Source organism: Miniopterus schreibersii (assembly GCF_964146895.1).
Source record: "Miniopterus schreibersii genome assembly, chromosome: 8".
Lineage (NCBI taxonomy): Eukaryota > Metazoa > Chordata > Mammalia > Chiroptera > Miniopteridae > Miniopterus > Miniopterus schreibersii.
Genome location: NC_138109.1, coordinates 30,880,291 through 30,890,281, shown reverse-complemented (window position 1 = coordinate 30,890,281; position 9,991 = coordinate 30,880,291). Strand labels below are relative to the sequence as shown.

Here is a 9,991-nt window from a genome sequence, read left to right as displayed (position 1 = left end):
ACACCCCTATGTTCATTGCAGCATTATTTACAATAGCCAAGACATGGAAGCAACCCAAGTGCCCATCAATAGGCCAGTGGATAAAAAGGTGGTAGTACAGCTCTGGCCAGTTTGGCTCGGTGGTTAGAGCGTCGGCCCATGGACTGAAGGGTCTTGGGTTCGATTCTGGTCAGGGGCACGTACCTCGGTTTCAGGCTCGATCCCGGGCCCCAGGGCCTCATGCAGGAGGCAACCAATCAATGTGTTTCTCACAGTGATGTTTTTCTCTCTCTCTCTCTTCTTCCACTCTCTCTGAAAAGCAATGGAAAAAATATCCTCCAGTGAGAATTTTAAAAAGAATGAAATCTTACCATTTACAAAAACATGGATGGACCTAGAGGTTATTATGCTAAGTGAAATAAGTCAGTCAGAGAAATACAAATACCATATGATTTCACTTATATGTGGAATCTAAAGAACAAAATAAACAAGCAAACAAAACAGACTCATAGACACAGACAGGAGAGTAGACTGGTGGTTGCCAGAGGGGAGGAGAAGAGGGGCACTTGGAAGAAGGAGGTGAAGGGATTAAGAAGCACAAATTGGTAGTTACAAAACAGTCACAGAGATGTAAAGTAAAGAATAGGGTATGTCGTCAGTAGTATTGTTATAACTATGTATGGGCCAGTTGGGTACTGGAAAGGTTGAGGGGCTCACTGTGTAAAGTATGTCATTGTCTAACCACTAATCTGTACACCTGAAACCAATACAAAATAATGTTGAAAGTAAACTAACTGAAAAACAACAACATTGTTTAGAATTAGCATCACTGTGATAGCTTATCTGCATTAATAGAAGTATCTTCCTTCTATTGATGTAATTGCTCCCCTTTCCTTTCTCATAAATGCCTCTTGCCTCTGTCTCCCAACACTGAGAACACTATTTGGGGCTTCTGCCTGAATCAGTGCTTCATGAATAGCTATTCTTTTTTTGGATCTCAAAAAATACTTGTTGCCACTCACTTTAGCCTTTTTAGGTTAACAGCTTCTAGCGGTTACTATCTTTTTTGGGTCCTGGCCTCGCATTACTTAGCCTTGTGTCCCTCTGCCTTTGTCATCACATCATGATTTTTTAAACTTTTCCTTTTTGCCTCACTCTTATGGACCCTCATGATTACACTTGGTTCTTCTGGATGATCCAGCACAATCTCCCCCATCACAATATCCTTAATTTAGTCATATTTTCAAAGCCCCCTTTGCCACGCAAGGTAACATATTAGAACATGAACATCTTTGGGAGGCCATTTTTTGGCTTATCACAAGAACCCTGATGAGAATTTAATATAAAGAAGCCCACAAGGCTTCTTTGTGTTAGTGGAAGTATCATTCTACCACTTATTCAGATATAAGCCTGAGTCATATTTGATTCCACCTTCACCTTACCTTCTACTCTCACTCCCATTCAGTGACCTGGTTTTGCTAATTATTTCTTAGTGGTGTATTTGAAATCTACTCCTTTCCCATTCCAGATGTCACTACACCTGTTCAGATCCTCAGTACCTTATGCCTGAAATCCTGTGATAGTGTTATTGCTCTCTGTGTGATTTTTCTTTTCCCCTTTTGGTTCGCTCTAACCACCTATGTCACATTAATTTTTGTAAAATACTGCTTTGGCCGTTTCACCTTTCCTATTTAAAAACCTTCCATGGTATTCCAAGCGCTCTACTGTCTGGTCTCTACGAACATATTTCACTTGGCTTTTATTAAATTTGTCTCCCAACACATGATGTGCATGTACACTATGATTCCTATCTTGATTTTTCTATTCATACTTTTTAAAATTATTTTTTTAAAGCCAAAGCCCATTGTCTTTTTATCATGCCATTGAAATCAAGGGGGAAATCCTCCATGCACACAAAATACCAAACATCAGAGGGAAAACAAATAGTTCTGGTCTTGACAAGAAAACTCCAATGAAACAATCTGGCTGGCCAGATTAAAGTGTGTGTTTTTCTGATTGTAGTTGGTCCTTGTCTTAACTCTTAGCCACTGGTCTCCTGAAATGTGTTGCTTCCATGGCATCAAGAGTCAACTCTTTCCTCTTATCTTCTACTTGTCAACTGCTCCACCACTCAGTGCAGGCTGCTCTGAGTGACACAGTGCTTTATCAGCTGGCTTTAGGGTCCAGCTTAGGTAAGCGCCTTTTAGCATTCGCTTCTGACTTTCGGCATGGACCTGGCACACCTGTCCTCTGCAGGGCTGTCTGCAAACTTCCTGGGAAACACTGCGAAGGCTCCCTGCAGGCGAACCAACCACCGAGTCTGTGCTTTCTCACTCAGGTTGGCTGTTGGTATCTATATAGTTACTCTCTTTAACGTAACATGTTAGTTCTTCTAAGCTCCTGTAATGCAGGCCTTCTCCAAAAGCTGGAGATGACATAAACCAGAACATGACTGGGGTGTTCTGCACTGGGCTCGGGCAGCAAGCCTGTTTTTCAGCCCAGCATCCCGCGGCGCCCATCCAACCACCAGGCTCAGGAGCACTGGCCAACAGCGCACCTGCGCTTTCCCAAGCAAATCCTTGGGACCTTGTCAATAGTTTATAACATGCCCGGCCGGGCGTGGCTCAGCGGTTGAGTGTTGACCTGGGATCCAGGCGATTGGGGTTCGATTCCCAGTCAGGGCACATGCCCGGGTTGTGGGCTCGATCAATGACTCTCTCATCATTGATGTTTCTTTCTCTCTCCCTCTCCTTTCCTCTCTCTGAAATCAATAAAGATATATTTTTTAAAAAATAGTTTATAACATGCACACATTCAGTCACAGTTTTATAAACTAAGTCTACTCAGCTGTGTCTTCCACAACCAGCATTTGTCAGGCACGTGGCAGGTGCTCTGGAAAGAGTTCTACATGGATTCGCAGCTTCTACTGGAATTCACATCTATCAGATACAAATCATACAGTTTTTGTCGTTTTTATTTTTATCAACTATAATATAGGCCCTGGCCATACCATCTGGATTATGTATCTTTTAAAAATATCATTTATCTAAACATATGTAGTGAGATTCTTACTAGTGCAGGAATTATTCATAGGGGAGTTATTGCCAATGCTTCTAAAGCTGCTATACATGCTCTGGCCTGTGCACGGTGCTCTCCTTCCCCGTGAGAGAGGGAGAAACAGGTTAAGTGGTTAAGATGGTAAATTTTGTTTTTTACCACAATAAAAAAAGAGAAAAAGTACGTAAAAAAATTTACTATACAGTGCTAGAGATCTTCAGAGCAACTCTTGGGGGAAAAAAGAAATCAGAGAAGCCCTCACAACCTGACTAGAGGCTCATTGCTAGGCTACAATAAAATGAGCAGCTAGCTCCTCAAATACAGACAACAGTCATCTCTCAGAGAAATAACATCTCACGTACTCTCTCTGGCAAAGTCCAAGCTTTTTCGCAGAACTTGCAAAAGGCCCTTCATGATCTGACCCCTATTTCCTTATGACCAACCAGCACTAGTTAGTGGTCTGTCTTCAGTTCCCGGAACAGGACAGCTTCTTACCTTAGGTGTTCTCTGTGCCTCAACACTTTCCCTGTCATTTTTCCTTCTGCTCTACTCTACTCATCCTTCAGAGCCAGCTTAAGTATCTTAGGGAGGCCTTCTTTAAATTCCCTACTGAGGTTTGGGCCTCTTGCTGTCTCTGGATCAATCCATCAATCCTTCCACACTCTCTCAGAAGTCTGGATTTTTCCTTTGTAGCATTTCGTACAATTGTATTTATGTAATTAGGTAATATCAGTCTCTCCCACAGGCCTGAAAGTCCTACCAGGTAGGGGCTGATTCTCTTGCTAATCACTGTATTACCAGGGCCCCAGTACCATGTACACAGCAGATACTTAACACTCTTACCAGGTATATACTCTTTTGTTAGATATTCTCAAAGGAGTAGGTGGAGAGGCACATAAAGTTTGTGAGCTTGGTGATGGAGACAGTGGCTGAACAGCCAGAGATCAAAGACTTCAGCACTGGTTACGTGGGGGAAGCAAGAGGGGGTAATGAGGAGACGACAGGGTGCTTTTTAAATGTTTTCCTCCCCTTGCCCAACACCCCACTCTCACCCCAACAAGCTGTTCGGCAATAATCTGTGCATTCATTTCTTTAGGGAATGAGGTAAACCTCAGATTACAAAACCAAGACCAAAATAACTGTGCAGAATTAGAATGTGTTCAAGAAACCAGTCACACTTCAGCTGCATCAGACTTCACGGAGATGACTGTTCCTCCAAATCCCCGTCAGCTCAGAAAGCCCACATTCGTCCAACAGGGGAAAGAATAAATACTCTCGCTTCTGCTCTCGGTCGCTGAGAGGAGGTCTCTCTCCGGACTGACCAACACTATTTCTTTCTTACTGTTCTCTTCCCTTCTCCTTTCCTTGGTTTCCCCTTTCCACGAAGCTTCTTCAGGCGCATCTGCTCCTCCTTGAAGTCCTGGTGCTCGTCTCTGTAGGGGCCATAAAAACACAGTGTCCCCACGAGCGCAGAATCAGGGTTGTGATTTGGTACCAGTCATAAGTCTCCTCCCTCTTGGCCAAAGGCTGCTCACTGAAGAGTCACCACTTTCATGGATTTGGAATCAGAAGGCCTGGCAGCTTCACCAGACAGCCAGGCTCCCAGACAACACATGCGCAAGGCGTATTCTGAAAGTGAAGACATTTTGGGGGCAGCAGGGAGGGAAAGTCCCTAGTGGGTGACCTTCTTCTCCCACACACCCCGGTCTGGAAGCTCTATTCATGCTTTTGTCTAGCTCTTAACCTTTCCTTTGAGACTGAGCTGTTTTCCCTCATAGTCCCACTGCATCATTGCGCAGCTGCCTCCTGGACTTCTATAGCATTTAGAATATATATACCACTACTTGACATTTAATATATACATTATATTACAAACTTTGTTTCTAGGTATGTAACACGGTGGTGTAAGACGCTAGTTTCCTGAACTTAGTTTTTCCAAACTATTCTTTTCCCCTTAAACTGGGATCTAGAGACTGATTAGCTTGTGTAAAATTGCTGAGCCACTCGTGGCGACCCTGATCGTCTCTAGGCCTGGGCCAGCGAAGGAGTGGAGAAAGGAGCAGGAGAAAGATGGTGGGTCTGGAAAAGAGAATCAGGGAGAGCCTGTATCCACGCTATTTGGCATGGCAAGGAAATGTGATTTTCATTTTTGTCCAATGACCATGTCTGTGGATAGCTGGGGCTTCAGCCACTCTGCTGTGGCCCCCTCCTGGAAGACTGCCCATTGGACAGGATTACTCTAGCCTCGAGGGGCTTCGGGGCAGGCAGCTGGGAACTGGGCCGGTGGGTGTAAAAAGGAGTGGGGAATATACAAGTTAACTGAGGACACTGTGCTACTTCTGAGGAAAATCCTAAGGAGTTATATGTTCAGAAGAGAAGAAAGTTGTACATGTTAGGTCCTATGACACCAAAAAGAGGGAGCACCTAGGGTGTTAATTTGGCTTTGACAAGGAGACTCTGAACTAAAAGGCTTGTACAAGTATAATCACATTTTGGCTAGTCTTTTTCTGTTTTATATATTGTTTTTCTGTCATGGCTAGAGGTGTTGGTAATTACACTACACCACCAACACATTTTTGACAATAGAATGTTAATATTTGTAACAATGGAGTCTTAATATTTGTCACTCATATAGAAATGAGGTTATTATAGTTGCCACATGATGTTTCATGGGAAGAATCTGATGAGAAGGTGAGGAGACTGTAATGTTACTCTTTACTTACCTTGTAATTTAAAATTAGGAGATACTGGTGCCACTTGTCAATGGAGCTCTTCTTGGTTTTCCCCTGCTACTCTGAAGAGTGTGTCGGAAGGAAAAAAATAAATTACCATACATTTGTAACAAGTGACTACCTGGGACAAGGGATAAACTTTATGGACAGTCTTATAATAAGACTATTTTGAATATGAGTAAAAACCCTATTATGATGTGAAACAAGTACATCCCCCAAATTTTAATTTCATAAAATCCAAGATCATATTGTGAGACTTATGAAATGAAATGGAGGTAAGCTTGTGCAACTGGTGGCCCATAGGTACAGGTCTGTTTACACCATTCAGATCTATCCAGATACTAGCTGTAGTGCTGGCAGATGTTTACTCTGGCTGAAGTTCTGACAGAAATGATTCTGGGTTCTACGTCTAGTTGGGACTTCTGGGCAGCTGCAGTGATTCCAGGAATCTCCTCCTTTGTTGGCACCCAGTTTGTTGGTTGATCTAGGGAGATAGGGTCAGGAGAATATAGGACTGTGGAGACCCCACTCGCCGCCCTACTGGCCTTTCTGATGGTGTGGAATGTTGTTTCCTTGTACAGTCTCTGCCTTCTGCCCACATTCTCTTCTCATCCCTCCCACCACCACTTCTCTCACATATACACAAAAATAAGAACTTTAGCTTATCCATCCATTTTTTAGAACAGGGATTGAGTGAAAACAATTGCCAATTGTGTTATACCCAAATAATCTTATTGTGCTGCTCATTATCGTTGGATTTTACTATCTGAAAGGAGGTTCCTAAGAACAGAACTGAAGTTACATAATAGGACCACTTTTGCTATGTCGAGGAATAGCAAGGAGGGCATTGTGGCTGGAACAGAGTGAGAAAAAGGTAGCATTGTTGAGTATTAGGTTAGAGGAGTAAAGAGGGGAGGTCCAGATCATGAAAGCCATCTAGGTCGTATTAGGGGCTTAGGTTTTACTCTGAGTGAGACCAAAATCTATTGGACTGTTTTGAAAAGAGAAGTGACATTATCTGTCTATATGCAGACAAACAGGATTACTCTGGATGGTGTATTGAGAATAGATTCTGGGAAGTTGGGGGTAGGCTGACAAAAACAAAAGCAAATATATCACTTAAGAGAGAATATTAAAATAGTTGAGATGAGAGAGATGGCAATTTGGACCAGGGTGGTAACACTGGAGATTGTAAGAATGATGAAAGTCTGGATATATTTTAAAGACGGAGCCAACAGAATTTGCTATCTAATTGAATATGAGATATGAAATAAAGGGGTCTGAAGATGACACCAAGTTTTTCTCTGTATAATTGAAAGTATGGAGTTGCCAAGAGGAGTTGGTTTGAGGGTGAATATCAAGCCCAGTTTTGGTTTTTTTCTGACACCACATTTTTAATTTCTGCTGTAAATCCAGCCACCCCCCTCATAGAGCCTGCACTGCTCTTTCTGCTCCATTGCCAAGTTTACCAGAGCACAGGGTTGTCTTGAAAATAGATTTCAATTAAACACATTTTGAAATTGCAGAGTTCAGTTGCAAAGCCCCAATCTTTTTCATTGTAACAAAGGTCATATTGTGTATAAAGCTGGATGGTTTATGGTTCCACTTTATTGTGAACCAACACAGGGCTGGCTTATTTTTAATACCACTTATAAGAAGTCTCAAAAGGCACTGGGACTGTAGAGTTGCATCATTGCATGAACCTGTTTTCACCCTTCTGGAAGGCAAAGGCTGCTCTGACCCTTCACCCCATCAAGCCAGGCACCAGTGCATTCCCTCTGCTCTCCAAACTCCTGGCTGCTTCCCGGGTCTGTATTGGAAATCGAGGCTTTTTCTTACCCTCATCCCCCTACTATCTCCACCCTCTTAAATTCCACTTTACAACACACAAAGCAAGATCGCCTTTGTTAAAAAGTCTAATGTTCTTAATTAGTTGAATCAGTTGGGCTAATTAGAACACCAATTAGAACTGGCAGATTAAACCCAGTTTTTAACATTAATGTTGAGGTACTATTAAATATCTAAGTAAACATGCCAAGGAAGCAATTAGATAAACATGTCTAGAGTTCAAGGGAGAAGTCCAGGCTGGAGTTATAAAAAAAGGGGGTTGGAGTCTAAGAACTGAGTCTTGGCATACTTCAACATTTAGAGATTGTTTATTTGTTCATTCCTTCATTCAGCTATTCCCAAAAGGCAAAAGTATTTAATGGGGGGCAAAGAAAAAGACCACAGTCTGGGAGGCAGGTGACATTGTTCTGGGACTGTACTGGTTGTGTGACCTTGAGCAAGAAACTACTCCACTCTGGGTCCATGTAATACTTGAGTCAGCATTTTCGAAATGCAGGCTACAAGTTTGACCCCACCTAATACACCAGAGCTTGGAGAGGCAGATCTTACAAATAGCTGGGGCAGATGGAGGCCAGGGACCAGGATGCCACTCTATTGCAGAGATCATCCACACCATGTAGTTAAAATTTCAGGGTGAATATGTGTCATCTTAGACATATCCATCTCGGGTCTGAGGTCCTTGGGGAACCAGGGCATGCAGGTGCAGGGGGTTTAGGGAGCAAGGAGTTAACTCTGTTATATATTTTTTTAAAGGTTATAAATTCAAGTTGTTCAACATTCAAAAGATAGAAATGAGTGAATAACAAAATATCTATCTTCCATTTTCATTCCCTTCTCATCCAGAAGCTAATGTTAGTTTCATATGTATGGCTGCTTAGTCTTTTATCATATGACTATATGAACGTAGCTAGCTCCCAGTTGATGAATATCAAGAGTTGCTTCCAATCTTTTGCTAATAAAACTCTGCTGCAACGAATAACCTTTTACATATGTAATTTCATATATATGCAAATAAATCTGTAGAATAAATTCTTATAAGTGGAATTGTTAGTTTAAAGGATATGTACATTTGTAATTTTGATAGACTTTGCCAATCTCTCCTCTATGGAAATACCACCATATACTTTCATTAACAATGTATGAGGATTTCTGGTTTCCAGTAACACATGTAGGGAGCTTAGCCACTCCATCCTAACAAGAAGTAGAAAGCTGAACAGACCAGAAAACAAATAACTCATTTTGGATCCATGAGAGAGGGGAAGACACAGGGCAAACTACTGCTCCTAAGATTGGAGAGACAGACAAGTGATACAAGGAATTATGGCTCATGATGGGAAACCACTGCAGGAACCAGTGCCAGGTTAGGAAAACATGAATTGTAATTGATTAATTGCTGTACGCTCAATGTAGACAAGTCTAAGAGTTGAAAACTCCAGTAAAACAAGTCATGGGAGAGCCCTCACAATGTTGTGATATTTCTCTCCTGGAACTCATCCAGGTCCCCACAGTAAATGCTGGAGGAAAATTTCCTCATGTTTGCAGCAGGAGGAGGGGAAAAGGAACCATTTTGAAATATGCCAGACCACTCTGTTCTTGGCAGGGTCTGCTCTCAGGAAAAAATAATTAACTAGAGACTAACCTGCTGGGATAATATCAGAGTCTACCTGTCCTGGGGGAAAGGAAATAGCCAACTCCAGCCCCCTTTAGCCGTCCTGCCTCACCTAGGGGTTAAGAAGAAAACTGAGAAATACTTGTGAAGTTCACAGTCAAGGCATAGGCTTCCTAGAAGACTGAGATATTACTATGGGACTATAGAACATTTCCCCTTTCATGACACCTTACCACCACATTACAATAAAGGCCTATTTATAGCAGTTTCTTTTGCCCAGTACATCATGTCCAGGTATGAAGAAAAAAATTACAGGGCATACTAAAAGGCAAAAAACATGCTTTGAAGACACAGAGCAAGCATAAGAATGAGAGATGACAGGAATGTTGGAATTATCATAATAGGAATTTAAAACAACAATGATTAATATGCAACAGCCCTATTGGATAGAGAACAGTTGTGCAATGTAAGCAGAGAGATGGAAATCCTAAGCAAGAACCAAAAATAAATACTAAAGATAAAAATACTGTAACAGAAATGATGGACTTATTAATAACCTGGATATGGCTGAGTAGATAATCTCTGAGCTTGAGGATATATCAATAGAAACCCTCAGAACTTAAAAGCAAAGAGAAAAAAGGCTGAAGAAAACAACAACAACAGAATATCTAAGGACTGTGGGATAAGTACAAAAGGTGTTAACATTTGTAACTGTTAAATACCAGGAGAGGAAAAAAGGGATAGAAAAAATAAAAATGATTAAGAA

At 41.7% G+C, this 9,991-nt stretch overlaps 1 pseudogene across 1 annotated transcript; it reads right to left on the bottom strand.

Annotated features, from left to right (window-relative positions):
• Positions 1-4,363: 4,363 nt before the first annotated feature.
• LOC308560107 (small ribosomal subunit protein mS33 pseudogene) lies at positions 4,364-4,681 on the bottom strand (annotated as a pseudogene). Its single transcript has one exon. The product of its transcript is annotated as a small ribosomal subunit protein mS33 pseudogene (transcript).
• Between the last annotated feature and the right edge of the window lie 5,310 nt (positions 4,682-9,991).